Consider the following 19,127-nt stretch of genomic DNA (forward strand, 5'->3'; position numbering starts at 1 on the left):
AAGGCAGAATCACTTTGGCGGAGCCACCCATGTGACTCCAACAAAGATCGCCTTATCATCACCACCCATAACTACAAGGAAGCAATCTTACAAGCCAAAAAGGAGACTTACAACCAATGGATCACCCAAGCGGAATCCAACACCAAGGAGCTATTTAAAATCCTTAAAGAACTGGAATCCCCCGCTCCAGCACCTGATACCTGTATTAAAGACAGTAAATGGTGCAATAACATCCAAAACGCCCTCCTCAACAAAATCACCACCTTGCAATCGAAAATTAACGCCAAACAAACCACCTTACTCACCAACCCTTCCACTAAATCATCCATTACTCTGACGGCATCCTTTTCTCACACTCCTTTTAGCTTCACCCCACTCTCTATCCCCGAGGTCGAAAACATCATTCGCAACCTCAAACCATCTAATTGCCAAGGCGACTCTTTCCCAGCACCTATCATTAAGGAAGCGGCACATGACCTCGCTCCTTTTATAACCACCTTCATTAACTCTTAATTCTTAACTGGAACGGAACGCAACAACTTAAAGGACGCCTGGGTTATCCCTCTCCTAAAAAAACCAAACTTAGACCCGGAAACACCAACAAACTACAGACCTATCACTACTGTACTGTTCTTACTCAAAATACTTGACAGAGCAGCATACCTGCAGATTCAGAACTACTTGGAAACTCATAACCTCCTCGGCTTAAGACAATCTGGCTTCAGACCTAAGCACGGGACTGAGACAGCTCTTCTTGACCTTAAAACTCAAATCCATGACCTTAAAGACAATGGCAAATTGGCCCTCTTACTACTATTGGACTTATCTGCTGCCTTCGATTTGGTCAATCACCAAATATTATGTCGGCATCTGAAGTCCGCTGCCCACTTCTCTGACAATGCCTCCAACTGGATCAGGTCATTCCTCGACAACAGGCACATGAGAGTTTTTTCACCAACCTCATCGGCCGATCCTACACCAGTCCCTTGTGTCCCGCAAGAGTCCTGTGTCTCTCCAACTCTCTACAATGTGTTCACCAAACCTCTATTTGATGTGCTTGATTATCTGGGCGTCACCTACACGAATTACGCTGATGACACCCAGATACTCATACCTATCACTGGTGACTACATTACTGACTCTAAAGCCCTTAATGACATCTACCTTGTCATCCAAGCCTGGATGGCCCAGCACGAACTGTGCCTCAATGATGACAAGATCAAGCTTCTCATCTTAGGGACGCAACAGAGACTCAACAAACTGAGTCCCCTGTTCGGCTCCTTCAACATTGACAGCAATCTAATTAAAGTATCCAAAGACACCAAAACCTTGGGTATTTACCTCGATTCCTCCCTGACCCTCACTAGACAAACCAACGCTGTGGCTGCTGCATCTCCCTACACTTGCAAATTGATCTCAGCCTGTCGCCCGTTCCTAACCACGCAGAACTGCATCACCTTGGCCAGGACCTTGATTATGTCCAAATTGGATTACTGCAAAGCTCTGTACCAAGGCACTAACCAAGTTAAGCGAGTTAAGAATACAGGTGAGAGCAGTTTCAGTGGAATGGTTGGGAGGGAAGCCAGATTGGAAAGGAGGAAGGAGACAGGAAGTAGAGACAAAGGAGGAGAGTTGAGAGTAGGCAAGGCGTTCAAGGAGTTTAGAAAGGAAAGGCAGAAGAGAGACAGGTCCTTGGTTAGTGCCTTGGTACAGAGCTTTGCAGTAACAAAAAAAGTACCCAAAACAATGCCATTAGAGCGGCCCTCAATATCCCCCGATCTGCCCACATCTCAGATACCAGGAAGAACCTCAATTGGCTTTCCGTCGCCAAAAGGATCTCCCTGAAAGCACTGGCCCTCACATACAAATGTGTAAACCATCAGGCCCCTACATATCTAGTCGCGCGACTCACCCAGTACATACCCTCGCAAGCACTTAGATCTGCACAATCACAAGGTCTTGCGATCCCTAGATTCAAACTCCAATCTGCTGGGGGAACCAACTTCCCTGTCCTGGCAGCCAAGCTTTGGAACACCATACCACTCTCTATCAGAACTCTACCTTCATTCAATTTATTCAAACACAAAGCCAAGCTTTGGTTAGCCACATCTCACCAATAACAGCTCTTTTGTACCTGACAGGCCACCTCTGAGACCTTGCTTTGTTGCACTCTTTCATTACTGCGTTTGCTTGTCACCTTGACCTGTAACGTCAATTGTATACTCTTTGACAATTCTGTTGACCACTGTGATTATATGTTATGCATGTATGTAACGTTCGACTAAGATATGCACCTGGTTGCCCTTGGGCCAAGTCTGCGCTATATAAATAAAACAAATACAAATACAAATGCAACGGCCAAATCCTCCTACTACTCTAACCTTCTTCAGTCTCAAGCATCCCATCGGATTTTTCAAACCCTTTCCCGCCTTCTCTCTCCTCTCACTCCTGATCCATCATCCAACTCCACACTTTCTCCCTCTGACTTTGCTAACTACTTTTCCTCCAAAATCATCACACTCAGGCAAAAAATTAACTCCCTCCCTGACTCCCTCTCTCCTCCTCCCCCCTCTCCTCCCTCTTCCATCATGTCTGCCTTCTCATCGGTTTCCCCTTCTGACGTCTCCTCACTTCTATCCAAAGCCCACCCCACGTCCGCCCCCTCTGACCCTCTCCCTCTCCCTCCATTCTCATCCCTAAGATCTACCCTCTTCTTATCCCTTACCTTACCACTCTCTTCAACTCCTACCTCTCCTCATCTACCTTTGCCTCTGCTTTCAAGCATGTAACGATTATTCCTATTGTTAAGAAACCCTCTGCTGATCCACTGCTCACTGCTAACTACAGACCTGTCTCTCTTCTGCCTTTCCTTTCTAAACTCCTTGAACGCCTTGCCTACTCTCAACTCTCCTCCTTTGTCTCTACTTCCTGTCTCCTTCCTCCTTTCCAATCTGGCTTCCCTCCCAACCATTCCACTGAAACTGCTCTCACCTGTATTCTTAACTCGCTCCTCTCTGCTCGTGATTCTAAGCAATCCTCTATCCTTATTCTCCTTGATCTTTCTGCAGCTTTTGACACTGTCGATCACCCACTCCTGCTCCACACTCTCTCCTCCTTCGGGTTCAAAGGCCCTGTTCTACAATGGCTATCCTCTTACCTTTCCTCCCGTTCCTTTGCTGTTTCTTGGAGAGGCCAGACCTCTCCTTCCTTCCCTCTTATTTACGGTGTTCCTCAAGGCTCTGTAATTGGTCCTTTCCTCTTCTCTCTCTACACCTCCCTCATTGCCCCTGTTATCTCCTCCTTTGGCATCTCCCATCATTTCTATGCCGACGATACTCAACTCTTTTTCTCTTTCTCCTCCTTCACACCTGACCTCCACCTTAAACTCTCCTCTTGTCTCACAGCCATCAAGAACTAGATGTCCTCCTGCTTTTTCTCTCTTAACACCGATAAAACCGAAGACCTTTTCTTCCCCTCTAATACTCTTCCCCCTCCTTTCATCCACTTTCCTCCCGCCAATCTCCCTATCTCCACCCATGCTCGCAATCTAGGCGTTCTATTTGACTCCTCTCTCACCTTCTCGCAACACATTTCACTCACCTCCCGCTCCTGCCGATACCACCTCTACAATATTCGCAAAATCCGCCCCTCCCTCACATTCCACGCTACCAAACTCCTAATCTCCTCTCTCATCTTTTCCCACCTCTTCTACTGCTCCTCTCTAATCTTCGGACTTCCCGCATCTCATCTTGCCCCTCTTAAATCCATGTACCACTCTGCTATTCGTATCCTTTGTCTCCTTACCTCCCGCGACTCCATCTCCTCCTCGCTCTCTCACCTTTGCTGGCTACAACTAAAATTCCACTTTCTCTGCCTTGTTTTCAAATCCCTCCATGGTCTTGCTCCTCCTTATCTCTCCTCCCTTCTCTCCTTCTACTCCCACTCTCGCTCCCTTCGTTCCGCTGACCACTTCCTTCTCACTGTACCACTGTACCTCCTTCCCCCTGCGCTTCCTCCCGGTTCCGCTCCTTCCAACTCCTTGCTCCTCACTCACTGGAACTCTCTCCCCCTCTCAATCTGCTCTTCCACTGCCCTCACCTCATTCACTTCCCTTAAATCCCTCCTCCTCCATTCCCCACCTTGAAGCCCCCCCCTGCCCTCTCTACTCCCCCCTCTGTTTTTCCCCTCTTTTAATTCCTCTCTCCCTTCTCCCATTACACTCTCTCTCCCTTCCTTTCACACTCATTCAATCCTTCTCCTGCCCCCCTCACCACTCCTATTCGCACTTCCTTTTCACTCATTCAATCCTTCTCCTGTCCGCCCTCAACACTCCTATTCCCACTCCACTCCCCCCTCTCAGTTAATTGCTCTTTGCACTGTTTTGTTGAATGATTCAAGTTGTAATTTTTGCTCACAATGTTATCTGTTGTGATTACTCTGTATTTTGTTGTTCCATTGTACAGCGCCTTGGTGTAAAGCGCTCTATAAATCAATCAATCAATCAATCAATCAATCAATCAATGTCAAGTGGGAGGGCATTCCAGTATTGGGCCACCTTAACTGGGAACCTACTGCCGCCTGTTTTTTTTAGTCTAAATTTGGGTATCTGAAGGCAGTAGGAGTTGGCGGTTCTGGTAGGGCGAATGGAAGTTTTTCTTGCAATTCTTGCTACCGGTAAGGGGGGGGCTGCATTATTAAGACATTTGAAGGTGAGTGAAGCTTTCTTAAGTGAGATTCTGTCGCAGATTCTGAGACATTTGTGTTTTCTTCTAGTGTTAGAAATGTGTTCTTTAGAAGGTAAGTTGAGGGCAGTTCTAAGGGCGTTGTTTTGTAATGTTTGGAGTTTGTCAATGATGTATTTGTTAGCTCCCAAATACAGAGCATTGCAATAGTCAAGTTTAGAAAGTATTAGGACATTGGCAATGATATACAGCTGGCTTGGTTGAGGAAGGCTCTGCTTGCCCTAATGAGCTTGCAGATGTAGGCTGTGGAGGATGCTATGGAGTTAACTTGTTTCTTTAGTGTTAGGGCTGAGTCAAGGTAGAAGCCTAGTGTTTTCACAGATTTGGAAACTGTGATTATGTTGCCATCAATATTAAATGCAGTGTAGTCGGCGCTAAGCTTTTTTAAGTTGGCAGTGGATCAGAGGAGTAGGATTTCAGTTTTATCATCATTCAGGCATAGTCCATGTGTGGCCATCCATGCCTGAATGATTAGGTATATATTATTTACCAAGGCCGTATCTATGTTGAAATTGCCCGAAAGGGGAATGAGGATCTGGGTGTCGTCTGCATAATTTGTGTAGGTGTAGGTCTGTCCAATTTGTCAAATAGGGGCTTGGTAAAGAAATTGTATAGAGTTGCCGAGACGCAAGAACCTTGGGGTACACCACAGGTTATTTTGATAGGGTCTGCTGATGCCAATGTTGACAAAACTCTCATTGTGCGGTTGTCCAAAAATGATTGGATCCAGGCTATAGCCTCATTTGAAAAGTGGGCAGCCGATGCCAAATGTTTGCACAGCACTGCGTGATCCGCCAGATCAAAGGCCGCCGACAGATCAAGGAGAGGAGTAGCATGGCAGTGTTTCCATTGTCATTGAGTTCGTCAATCTGTACTTAAGATCAATTAAGGCAGTTTCTGTGCCATGCTGCAGCCTGAATCCTGATTGACGGGTGCCTAGGAGTGGAGGAATGGCCGGGTCTAGAGTTTGCTTTTTGAGGAGGGATAGGACCCAGGACTCTTTTAGGTTACTTGGGATGGTGTTGGAGGAAAAGGAGGCATTGATCAGTTTGGTTTTGAAGGGGGCTTGATCTCTTGGGGCATCCTTAATTAACTGGGCTAGGCTGGGCAACTGTCTCCCTTACAATTGGGTGGTTTGAGGGATGCGATGATCTTTTCAGTTTCCGGGATGGATATTTTTTTGAATTTGAATTGGTTGAGGCTAGGTGAGTTAGTGGTCATTTGGATGGTGATAAGTGATGTTTCATTTGGAGTTAGGGAGTCTTTCAAAGCCAATTTTAGTTTGGAGTGTCTTAATTTTATTTCCCTGGGCATTTTGGATGCTGGTGCACCATTGTTTGTCTTTAGCAATATTGTCGGGTGGTGGTATGGGGGATTCCAGCTCCCTTAGAATGGTAAATAATTCTCAAGTGTTGGAGCTTGCGTTACAAATTCTTTCATTAAAGAGATTTATTTTTGAAAGTAGGATTTCTTTTTTGTATTTATTAGCGAAGAGTCTAAGTTGCAGTTTATTTTCTTCAGATGAGGTATGGCGCCATTTAGATTCTAATTTCTTTTTTTGCATTCTTAGTTCTTTTAGATGTGGGGTGAACCAAGCATTTAGGTGAGCTTGTTGTTTACTTTTTTGAAGTTTTATTGGAGCAATGGTGTCTACTGCTGTTTTCATAGCATTATTGTAGCTTTCTACCAGGAGCTCAGAATGCTGGTTGTTTGGAAGAGTGTTGATAGTAGGTAGTAGCAATGGTAGGAGGTTGTCTGGAGTTATGTTTGTTTTGGCTCTAGTGGTAGGAGGGGTGCCATAATTTTCTCTTTGGTTTGTATATTCAGAGTTAAGGTAAAGTTGATGAGGTAGTGGTCCGTCCAGTGTTAGGGTTTAATTTTGGTAATAACGGTATGACAATTTAGGGTAGCAACCCAATCCAAGGTCCTTCCTTTATTGTGAGTTGGGGTGGCAACGTTTTGGTTTAAGCCGTGTTCAGCTAACGTATTGGCTAGATTGGGCTGGTTTGTCATTTGGGTCGTTAAATGCTAGGTTAAGGTTGCATAGTAATAGGATTTGTGACAAGTCTTTGGTGTTATTGGCTAGGAGACTGGATAGGTCTTCTTCGAAGGTCCCAATGGGACCAGGTGGCCTGTACATTAGGTAGATGGTTAGTGTATGGCAGTTGGAGATGGGCAATTTGGCTATGAGGAGTTTGCATGATTTGAGAGGAGAAGATGCTTGTATTCTGATAGCAAGGTTGGTTTTAGCTATAATAGCTAAGCCCCCTCCTTTGCTGTTGGGTCTATCCATTCTAATTAGTTGGTAATTTTCAGGGATAGTTAGAGAGAGTGCTGTACCTGCTGCTTCGTGTAGCCATGATTCAGTGACTGCCAAGAGGTCAAGGTTATCGGATAATAGAGTGTCTGCTATTTCAGTCGCGTGGGCCACTAAGGACCTGGCATTGATCAATGCACTAGATAGTATGGTTACATTAGGTGTGTTTAGAGTTTTTATTTGAATGAGTTTGGGCTGTGTAGTATAGTTGCAGGGTACAGTTAGGTTAAGATGTGGCATAGTGTACCGTGAGGTAGGTTTATAATGGGGGCTAGAAGCCTGATTGCTATGACATATCGGCTCATAAAGGCGGGGTAGTCTGGCTCGAAGTCTGTTGTTCTGTCCATGGTGAGACACAGTGCATATTTATAAGCGGACATAATGATGGCAGTGCTGAATATGGTAAAGCACAGTAGAGATGCTATCTGGGTTTTATTAAGGCATATCGTGGTGGGTAGTAGAGGAGAGCAAGGTAGTTTAGGGCACTGAGCTGACCAAATGGTCTCAAGTAAGTAACAAAATGCAGTGGCAGACGATCAAAGGGTCTCAGGAAAGTAACAAAATGCAGTGGCAGACGACCAAAGGGTCTCAGGTAAGTCACAAAATACAGTGGAAGGCGACCAAGGGTCTCAGGTAAGTAACAAAATGCAGTGGCAGACGACCAAAGGGTCTCAGGTAAGTTACAAGTACAGTGCCAGACGACCAAGGGTCTCAGGTAAGTAACAAAATGCAGTGGCAGATGACCAAAGGGTCTCAGGTAGTCACACAATACAGTGGCAGGCAACCAAGGGTCTGAGGTAAGTAACAAAATGCAGTGGCAGACGACCAAAGGGTCTCAGGTAAGTTACAAATACAGTGGCAGACGACCAAGGGTCTCAGGTAAGTAACAAAATACAGTGGTGGACGACCAAGGGTCTCAGGTTAGTAACAAAAATGCAGTGGCAGACGACCAAAGGGTCTCAGGTAAGTAATAAAATACAGTGGCAGGCAACCAAGCGTCTCAGGTAAGTCACAAATTACAGTTACGGCAGTTATCTTGTTCCATAAAGTAGCTGGGGCCTCAATGCAGTAAGCCGTGTGAGTCATAAGTTATGGAGACCCGAGGATGAAATGTTTTGCCCTGTCATTCAGGGCCCTACATGGGCGGGCATTCAAAATGTTAGCCTATTTCTTTTATTGCAGGAAAACTTTTAACTCTCTCCTTGTTACACGCAATCTGCAGCTGTTAAGGATTATCTCAGCAAAATAACCAGAGGGTGTTACTTTAATCATCACTATGCTTCGTACACGCATTCTAGATCGATGTATTGCCATAAATGGATCCTTACAAAAAATGTGGATTAATAGGATGTGTAACCCAGTGCTTCCCAGAATGCTTGGATGGGTTCATGGGATGTCAGTGGAGCCTGGGCGAGGGTTCCTAGAGAGGCAGTTGGAAGGAGAGCTTGGCAAGGTGTGAATGGTCCAGTGTTTTCTCTTATGTACATGTACTGGACTTACCTTCTGGAACAAATATAAAGGAACTTACATATTGACAGTGGATTTGGCGTGTCTTCATGACCTGGAACCAGGTCAGTTCATTGGCGACGAGGTGGTCTCTTGTGGTTAAGAAGGGCGGGGAGGAAGCTGTGGTAGGGGAGCAGCAAACTGCTGCACAGTCACTGCCCCTGAGGGACCCATCCACACCTAACAGGAAGGAGTGGAGGGAGACGTGCTCCCAGGAAGCGGGAGTAAGCAATTGTCCTCCTTCTGTGGGTGACAGCCATTTTGCAGTGACTAGCTTAAGGTGCCCTTGGTTTGAGGGGCCGGAGGCCCTGAACGGCCTGGTGATGTACCTACTGAGCAGCAGAAGAATGATCTTTAGAGGAAGGAGGAAGCATCCAGCAGTGGTGGCATTGCTCATGGCAGTTGTGGTTGTGGGTAACAGCGGCTAAAGGAGCAGAGGGCCCAGGAGCAGACGGCTTACTTATAGCTGAAATTAAGATCACGTCCAGGAGAAACAGAGGTTCTTGAAGTGGAGTTTCAGGGTTTTGGAGGTGGGGTACTAGCTGTTCCAGAGAGATGTCCATCCAATTTAGGTGACCAGCAAATGTTTAATGATATCAACGAGCGAGATACGGAACAGCACGCTACGTTCCATAACAGCACAGCATAAGGGAATGGGGGAGTGGTCGAGCTGAAGATCCATGGGCCCTTTACCTGCGTGGAGAAGATATCAGCTGGCGTAACAGGGCGGAGCAGCAGAGAGAAAACTCCAGATGAACAAAGACCAGCTTACTGGAGCTGCCGGTGTGACTTATCAGATCCGTCAAATGCCGTCAAATGCCTACAATGGATTATGTGGAAGGGGAGGCATACATGCACCTGCTGTGGCTGTAAATGGCACATCTCAGAGACGTTCAAGGACGGGTGAGAGGGAGTTTGACCAAGGAGGGTCAGTGCCATTTGAGACATTGGAGGCTGCTAAAAGGAGCGAAAGGTCTGAGGACGAGCTAGCGGAAGGTGTGCTTCCAAAGTGTGGTGTATGTAAGAGGGGCAGTTTGGATGGAGCATATACATGTTCTTTGTGCAAAAGACTTTTCAGGAATTTAAAGAAACTGAATCACGATTTGTGGTGGTTGTATCAAGAGATAAAGGGCCTCAGCATAAACCGTAAGAGCAACTAGTCTCGGGAGGATAGCTCAGGGGCAACGTGCTCGCCTTGGAAACAAGATGACACGGAGCATAGGTTCGATCCCTGGGCCTGCTCTTAGAAACCTCTGGGTATTAAGCACTTTATAAATAACCTATTATAATGATGTTATGACTCTGTTTACAAGGGTTGGGGCGAGGCCGGTGTCTCTATTAATATGCGGTTTGTGTGTATTTGTGTTGTGGCCTCATGGTAGGCCTTTGAAATGCTGACGAGCACTGAAGTTTTTGGCAGGGAGGCATCTATTATTCATGCTGTTTTGGTTGTACTGTGGCCTCATTTCAACAGTTAGGGGTTCATTTATGTTGTCTATTTATAAACTTGGTTTTCATCTTTTGTCAAGGGGTGCTGAGTATGCACGGGAAGTCCATAAGGTTTACACTGTGTCATGGTACCGGAGGGTGCATGGTGTTATGCACAGGAATATCGGGACACAGTGTTGGGTGACATTGTTGTTCATCCCTGGACATGGACTGCCAGGGAATCTTCACTGGATCCTGTGGGGACAAGTAGGTGTTGTGGAGTACTTTGTTGTGAAGTACATCGTTATATTGGACAGGAGATTGCGGTCATGAGATTGTAAATACCATTATGTGTTGTGTTGTCCTTGTACTGTGTTTTGTTCTGTTTTGACTGGTTGGTATCTTTGGGGTGTGTGTGTGATTTGTGCTGTTGGGATTGCGACTCTCTGCACGTGTATGTCGCCATCCCCTGGATGCTCGGCATATCAAGATGGGGTATGCATAGATGTGTATGGGGTGGTGTTTTCCCGTATGGGTGTGCCGCCATCCCCTTGATTCTTGGTGTCATGATCTCTGCTTCCAAAAGGTCAGGGTTTTCCCAACTCCCTTGGAAGCAGATTCATAACCCAGGTTCCGAGTGCCAACCAGTCCCAATTGGGACCTTTTGGACCCAGTCCTGGCGCCAGTGGCACCAGGCTCATAAATATGCCCAGTCCCAGCGCTGGAAGCGCCAGGCTCATAATGCTTGGGTGGACTTACCTGCAGCAGACCATGCTGCTTACTTGCCTGCCAGTTGAGCCTCTGATCCTCTTCTGTTTGGAACTACTTTTCCTGTTGGGTGGGGCAGGAGCCACTCCCTAGGTTCAGAACACTGGAACTCTTCTGGAAAGCAGGAACTCTTTTCTTACCTAGGCGTGGCTGTGGAAGGAGACACCTAAGCACTACAGGAGGCTATTTAAACCACACCCGATGGATGAATCTTGCTTTGCATTATTCTGCATCCTCTGCAGCAGAACGCTCATCGTGTCTTCTGCATCTGATCCTGGGCCTAAGGAAAAAGGCTTACCATCCTGAATCCAGTCTTCAGCAACACCTATAAAGGCAAGAAAGAACAGGTTAGCATTACGGTCTTCAGTGACAGCTCTTCACTTACCTGGGCCATCGGCTGTCACCAACGCCTCGCGCTGCATTCTGAAAGACAAAGGCTTACCTACTCTTCGTACGCTCCGGAGGCCTTCGGCGCTGCATCCCGCATCTGAAAGACAAAACAAGGTGCGTTTAAAGACATTGGGGAACTTTAATACTCACGTGCCATTACTCCTTTCCACATCTAACCCAGTGGGTATTCCGCCACCCTGCAGCCGCTCCGAACTTGTACCTGCAAAATAAAAAGACAGTTAGAGCGCATCGTGAAGCAGGCAACAAGCTCTTACTTACGTGCTTCCAGGCGCTTCTATTCATCACACGGGCTCCATCTTCAACTCACTTCAGCCCGTCATCCACCATCGCCGGAACCCTGCAAAACAAGAGACATCATTACTAAAGACTTTAAAGACATTAGAATTACTCGAAACTTACCGTTCGTGCAGTAAACGACGGACAGCAGTCCTCTGAAGTCAAGAGGCCTGCTCCCCTTATCCAGTGAAGAAACTGGTTACAGCACCCTGCCCCGAGGCAGATGGAGAGCACGGCGTTCACTTACCTAAGACATCTTACCCTTCGAGTCAAACATACAGTGCACAGAGGTCCAGCCCAAAGAGCCAGCCGTGTGTTACACATCACCTTTGAAGATACGGTATACGCCCAGTCAAGACCGTCGCCTCTACGGGAATCAGGTGAGCGTTACAGAATGCAAAGCCTACCACAAAACTCCCGTCCAGGCGCTATGGAAACCTCGGATACCGACCAACTAGCCCAGTTACTTGGGGAACTAAGGGCAGAAGTGCATGCAGCCCGTCAGGAAACGAACGCTCTAAGAAGGGAACTGATTATTTCCAAGGAGCGAACAGATGATCTCGCTAGACAATTGCTACAGTCACAAGCCGGACAGACCCCGTTACCCGCATCTGGGGGAAATCTTCCTTCTACATCCTCTATGAATCCAGTGCAGATCAACCTACCTGGGAATGTACCTCTGGCTCCGCCCGAACGATTTTCTGGTGACCCAAAGAGGTTTGCAGTATTTATCAATCAGTGCCGGTTGCATTTCTTATGCCGGCCAGCAGCCTTTCCAACTGATCAAGCTAAAGTAGCTTTCGTGCTTTCGTACCTTAGTGGCAATGCGGCAGACTGGTCGATCCCTCTAGTAAATCAAGATGATCCGGTCCTCCATGATTTTCAAGCTTTTCAGCTCAGTATGGAAAAACTGTTCGCAAGACATTCACAGGGGCAGGCCTTGGACAATGAGCTTCTTTCGTTGCGACAAGGTAATCAAGACCTTTTGGCTTATATTGCGTCTTTCAACAGACTGATAGTGGAAACTCAATGGCCTGAGGACAAAAGGATTACGCTGTTTTATAGAGGTCTACGTGGAGAGCTCAAAGATGTGTTAGCCCAAGTAGTGAATCCCCCACAAGATTGTTCGGACTATATAGACTTAGTCGTTCAAATAGATCACAGACTGCAGAACAGGAAGGCCGATCGTTCCAAGTTTGATGCTCGAGTATTTTCCAAACCGCCAACTCCTTCCAAAGGAGTAGACTCCGGGGAACCCATGCAAATAGGGGGTCTGAAAGGTCCTCTAACACAAAAGGAGCGGGAAAGGAGAAAACAGTTGCAATTATGCCTCTATTGCGGAAACTCAGGGCACTTTCTTCGAGACTGTCCGGTGAAACCTGCTAAGAAGGCAGTAGGAGCTGCAGTTACCAAAGTTACAAACTCTGAGCAGGGAAACAACCTCGCCCGACAAGAATAGAGGTCCTCTTGCCGAGCGTGAAAACCAGTTCTGTGACCTCGCATTTCGTGATACCTATGGTCCTCATTAGCCCTGATAATCCAGATCGATTACATGCAATTGAAGCTTACATCGACAGCGGTGCCATCGGCAATTATGTGGATCATGAAATGGTTTTGAGGATGAATCTAACTCTTTGTCCCAAGGCTGTAAAGGACGTCATTACTACGGTGGATGGTACGGAGATAGCCTCCGGGCCAGTAACGCATACCACTCAAGAAGTGACGCTAATAAGTCAAGATGGACACCATGAGAAGATTGTGTTCGATGTGATCAAGGCCCCTCAGTTTCCGATTATTCTAGGAATACCTTGGTTAGAGAAACACAATCCTCTGATCGATTGGCGAGCAAGAACGGTCCAGTTTCCAGAATGTGTCTCTGCTTGTCACCCTCCACCTGGTGTTGCACTGGCAGCAATTTCTTCAGAGACTCCCCAGTTACCTCCCGAATACCTAGAATACCAAGATGTTTTCCGGAAGGATCAGGCTAACTCTCTACCTCCTCATAGGTCTTATGACTGCCAGATAGACCTGATACCTGGATCTACTCCTCCTTGTAGTAGAATTTATGCCCTCACCGAGCCTGAGAACCTTCACCTTCGACAATACCTGGATCAATACCTGGCAAATGGGTTTATTCGTCCTTCCAAGTCCCCTGCTTCTTCAGCTTTGTTCTTCGTTCCAAAAAAGGAAGGAGACCTTAGAACTTGTATAGATTATCGCTCCCTGAACCAGATCACCGTTAAGAATAGATATCCGTTACCTTTGATCCCTGAACTCCTGGACCAAGTCAGAAAAGCATGCATATATACAAAGCTGGATCTTAGAGGAGCTTACCACTTGGTACGAGTAAAAGAGGGCGATGAATGGAAGACGGCCTTCCGCACCAAGTATGGGCTATTTGAATATCAGGTCAAGCCCTTCGGACTTTGCAATGCCCCGGCCGCCTTTCAATATTTTATGAACGATGTCCTCAGAGAGCTCATAGATGTGTGTGTTGTTGTTTACATTGACGACATCCTCGTTTATTCTTCATCGGAATCTGAACATCGGAAACACGTGAAAATGGTCCTCGAAAGATTGCGTCAACACAAACTTTTCGCTAAGTTGGAAAAATGTGTTTTCAACGTGACTGAAGTTGAATTCTTGGGATTCATATTATCACCTGGCGGAGTGCGTATGGATTCAAAGAAGGTCGATGCAGTTCTCAAATGGCCATCACCATCCTCCGTAAAAGGTGTGCAAAGCATGTTAGGCTTCGCTAACTTTTACTGCAGGTTTATCCCCGAATTCTCTCGAATAGTCCAGCACATCACTGCCCTGTTAAAGAAAAACAAACGTTTTGAATGGTCTACCCAGGCAGAACAAGCTTTCCAGGATTTGAAGACTAAATTTATCTCTGCACCAATCTTAAAACACCCTCGCCCCGAACTCCCCTACATCGTGGAAACTGATGCTTCAAGCCTTGCCATGGGGGCAGTTCTATCACAAAAGGACCCGGTAACCAATCAGTTGCATCCCGTGGCATTTTGGTCCTGCAAATTCTCGCCTCCTGAAATCAATTACACGATTACTGACAAGGAACTTCTGGCTATCAAGTCTGCCTTTAAGGCTTGGCGGCATTATCTGCTGGGGGCCCGACACACCGTTACTGTGATTACGGATCACCGAAACCTGCAATATTTGAAAACCGCAAAAGCCCAATCCTCTAGACAACTCCGTTGGGCATTATTCTTTGCCGAGTTTGACTTCATAATTACCTATCGACCTGGTACAAAAAACGGTAAAGCTGATGCCCTTTCTCGGATGGGAGTGGAAGAACACTTGATCAACCCTAAACCTGTACCAATCATTCCCGAACAAAGAATTCTGGGTGTAATCGCCACACAATCCATAGAGGAAGTTAAGGATAAAGCCAGGCAACTTGTAACTCCAGCAGACATACAGAATTGGCATCTGCAAGGAAAGGACTTTGCAGTAAAGGACAACTTATTGTATTTCCAAGAACGATTATACCTACCCAGCACAGATTTACAGAAAGAAGTAATCTCTTGTTATCACGATTCTTTAATGGAAGGACATCCCGGTATAGCCAAGACCTCAGAAAAGATCAAGCGCTACTTCTGGTGGCCGTCTTGGAAAAAAGATATCAGAGACTTTATAATGTCCTGTGGAGTATGCGTCCAAAACAAGAGTCAAAAGGAAAGACCAGCAGGCCTCTTACGCCCTATTGACATCCCACCTCGCCCTTGGCATACGCTTTCTATGGACTTCATCACCGATCTACCTCCATGATCCGGATACAATACGATTCTAGTAATCGTGGACTTATTCTCCAAGATGGCGCATTTCATTCCGCTCAAAGGCTTGCCAACAGCAGCAACTCTGGCCCGAGAATTTCTCGAAAACATCGTCCGACTGCACGGTTTTCCTTCGGTTCTAATTTCGGATCGAGGTAGTCAATTTATTTCTCATTTTTGGCGAAGTTGCTGTCGGTCGGCTCAAATTGATGTGAGACTATCGACCAGTCACCACCCTCAGACCTACGGACAAACCGAGAGGACCAATCAAACTCTGGAACAGTATTTACGCTGCATGCTGCAACAAACTGAAAAAACTTGGAAAGACATCCTTTGGATAGCCGAATATGCCTACAATAACTCTGTCCATTCGGGAACTGGGAAAACCCCGTTTTTTCTTTTGTACGGCAGTCACCCTCGAACCTCGGAGTTGGATCCCCTCCAAGATCTTGAAACACCAGCAGTAGACTACCTGCATTCTACAATCACCCAAGCCTTTAAGGAAGCTGTTTCTCACCTTCAAAGGGCTAAAGAACAATACAAGAAAGGAGCAGATCAACATCGGAAGGAAGCCCCTCAATATCGAGTAGGGGATCAAGTCTGGTTATCCACCAAATATCTACCTCTAAAAGGGCCACGCACATTCAACCCAAGATACCTTTGTCCCTATTCCATCACTACCATAGTAAACCCAGTAGCGGTCAAGTTGGACTTGCCCCCGCACATGAAGATACATCCGGTCTTCCACGTCTCTCTATTAAAACCCGTGCAACCTCAAACCCGACTAACTAAATCTCCAAAACCTTAGTTGATGGGGAACTCGAGTTTGAAGTCAAAAGCATTCTGGACTCCAAGATCTCCAAATCTAAACTATTTTACCTAATTGACTGGAAAGGCTACGGCCCCCAAGAGAGATCCTGGGAACCTGCTGAATATGCTCCTCACCTAATCAAAAGATTTCACCGAACATTTCCTGACAAGCCAAAACCCCCGGAGAAGCCCAGTTTGGGAGGGGCCTTGAGGGGGGGTACTGTCATGATCTCTGCTTCCAAAAGGTCAGGGTTTTCCCAACTCCCTTGGAAGCAGATTCATAACCCAGGTTCCGAGTGCCAACCAGTCCCAATTGGGACCTTTTGGACCCAGTCCTGGCGCCAGTGGCACCAGGCTCATAAATATGCCCAGTCCCAGCGCTGGAAGCGCCAGGCTCATAATGCTTGGGTGGACTTACCTGCAGCAGACCATGCTGCTTACTTGCCTGCCAGTTGAGCCTCTGATCCTCTTCTGTTTGGAACTACGTTTCCTGTTGGGTGGGGCAGGAGCCACTCCCTAGGTTCAGAACACTGGAACTCTTCTGGAAAGCAGGAACTCTTTTCTTACCTAGGCGTGGCTGTGGAAGGAGACACCTAAGCACTACAGGAGGCTATTTAAACCACACCCGATGGATGAATCTTGCTTTGCATTATTCTGCATCCTCTGCAGCAGAACGCTCATCGTGTCTTCTGCATCTGATCCTGGGCCTAAGGAAAAAGGCTTACCATCCTGAATCCAGTCTTCAGCAACACCTATAAAGACAAGAAAGAACAGGTTAGCATTACGGTCTTCAGTGACAGCTCTTCACTTACCTGGGCCATCGGCTGTCACCAACGCCTCGCGCTGCATTCTGAAAGACAAAGGCTTACCTACTCTTCGTACGCTCCGGAGGCCTTCGGCGCTGCATCCCGCATCTGAAAGACAAAACAAGGTGCGTTTAAAGACATTGGGGAACTTTAATACTCACGTGCCATTACTCCTTTCCACATCTAACCCAGTGGGTATTCCGGCACCCTGCAGCCGCTCCGAACTTGTACCTGCAAAATAAAAAGACAGTTAGAGCGCATCGTGAAGCAGGCAACAAGCTCTTACTTACGTGCTTCCAGGCACTTCTATTCATCACACGGGCTCCATCTTCAACTCACTTTAGCCCATCATCCACCATCGCCGGAACCCTGCAAAACAAGAGACATCATTACTAAAGACTTTAAAAACATTAGAATTACTCGAAACTTACCGTTCGTGCAGTAAACGACGGACAGCAGTCCTCTGAAGTCAAGAGGCCTGCTCCCCTTATCCAGTGAAGAAACTGGTTACAGCACCCTGCCCCGAGGCAGATGGAGAGCACGGCGTTCACTTACCTAAGACATCTTACCCTTTGAGTCAAACATACAGTGCACAGAGGTCCAGCCCAAAGAGCCAGCCGTGTGTTACACATCACCTTTGAAGATACGGTATACGCCCAGTCAAGACCGGCGCCTCTAGGGGAATCAGGTGAGCGTTACACTTGGTGTGTCCAGAAAAAGGTGTTGGTTGGTTGGGCTCTGGCATGGCTGAGGGTGGAAAGGCTGCATCTGGTGGGTTGCCCAGTTGGCCTATTTTACCTGGCTGAGGTCACAGTTGCATGCGGTTTGGGCAATATGTATCTTTTGGTGCATGGTTTTTCATTGGTCTAGGGTAATGGATGACTATTCAGACCTTCCAGGATTTTGTGGCATGAAATGGCAAATTTTGCGGCACGAAATGGGAAATTTTGCGGCACAAACCTTTATTTATTGCGGCATTTTTGCGGGACATTTTGTATTAACTGGAGGGTATAAGATTGCCACATTGCAGGAAATAGGCAGAGTGCAAGGCTACAAGAGAGCCAGGGTATCATTATGTATCTTTTGTATTAATTTAATAGGAAGAGTCCCAGATGTCTCTGGCTTGGCAGAACAGTGTTTGATTTGGCTACATTTCTGGTTTAATGTTCATGCCTATTTAATAGTATTAACTAAATTGATCATTATCAATTGTAATGCTGAAAATATTCCCCTTCTATGTTCTCCAATCCCCCAAACACCTCTCTCACCAACACACATCTCACCAACTCTCCATCACAACTTACATTCCTTAACCGCTCACTCTGTCATACAAATACTCACGTGCTATGTCACACTGTCAAGTCACAATTTGCACTGCCCAGCCCCTGCCAAATCCAAATCATACTCCAAACTCACATTTTACACTCTACAATTCCTCCCGCAATATACAGTCCTTCATTCTTTTGTGCTGCTTCTGCATCTTGCATACTTTCTCCCATTCTATCGCACTCTTCCCTCATCCTTTTTCCCAATCTGCAGCTCACTGCCTCTTTCTGGCCAACCGCTTCCTCTCTGCTTTCTGTCTCACTGACCACACGCTCCCTCTACTTTCTGTACCTCTGCTCGCTCTCAGATTTCTGGCCCACCGTATCACTGCTTCCTCTGCTCTCTTGTGCAGCGCTTCCTCCTCTGACCCACTGCTCTCCCTCTGCTTTCTTGCCTATCACTTCACATCTCACCCATCACTCTCCCTCTCTCTCATAGTGTAACCATTCTTTTTATTTTTTTAAATGTAGATTTTGACACAGTTCCTCAAATAATGGGGCATTTAAAAAAACAACAGAGGATATGCTATTTTTAGACAACCCATTTTTGGAAATTAGCAGGTCACCTTATTCTCAAAGGTGACCAGCACGTTTCCACAGGCTTGAGCTGTAGCACAAATTGTGCACTGGCCAGCTGCCTTGAATGGTGTTCTGGGTTGTTTGACCGAAGTGTAATTATTTGCGGCGGAATTGACCGTAGTCCATTTCACTGCAAATTGATTTGCACTTCAGCCAAACAATCCAAAATGTACCTTTCACCACCACCCCACCCCCTCCTCTACTTAACTGCCTGATCGCTGCCGCTTCTTCTGCAACCCTGCAGTGCCAGATCCGTCACTCTAATGCGGGTCGCATCCGACTCTGCAGGGTCCCTTTTTCGTTCTTTTCTTTTTTTTCTGTCCCCGCTTCCAAGTTTGAGGAAAAAGGGGAAAACACTTCTG

This window comes from Ambystoma mexicanum, chromosome 2q, assembly GCF_040938575.1.
Source record: "Ambystoma mexicanum isolate Mex_15411 chromosome 2q, UKY_AmexF1_1, whole genome shotgun sequence".
Taxonomy (NCBI): Eukaryota; Metazoa; Chordata; class Amphibia; order Caudata; family Ambystomatidae; genus Ambystoma; species Ambystoma mexicanum.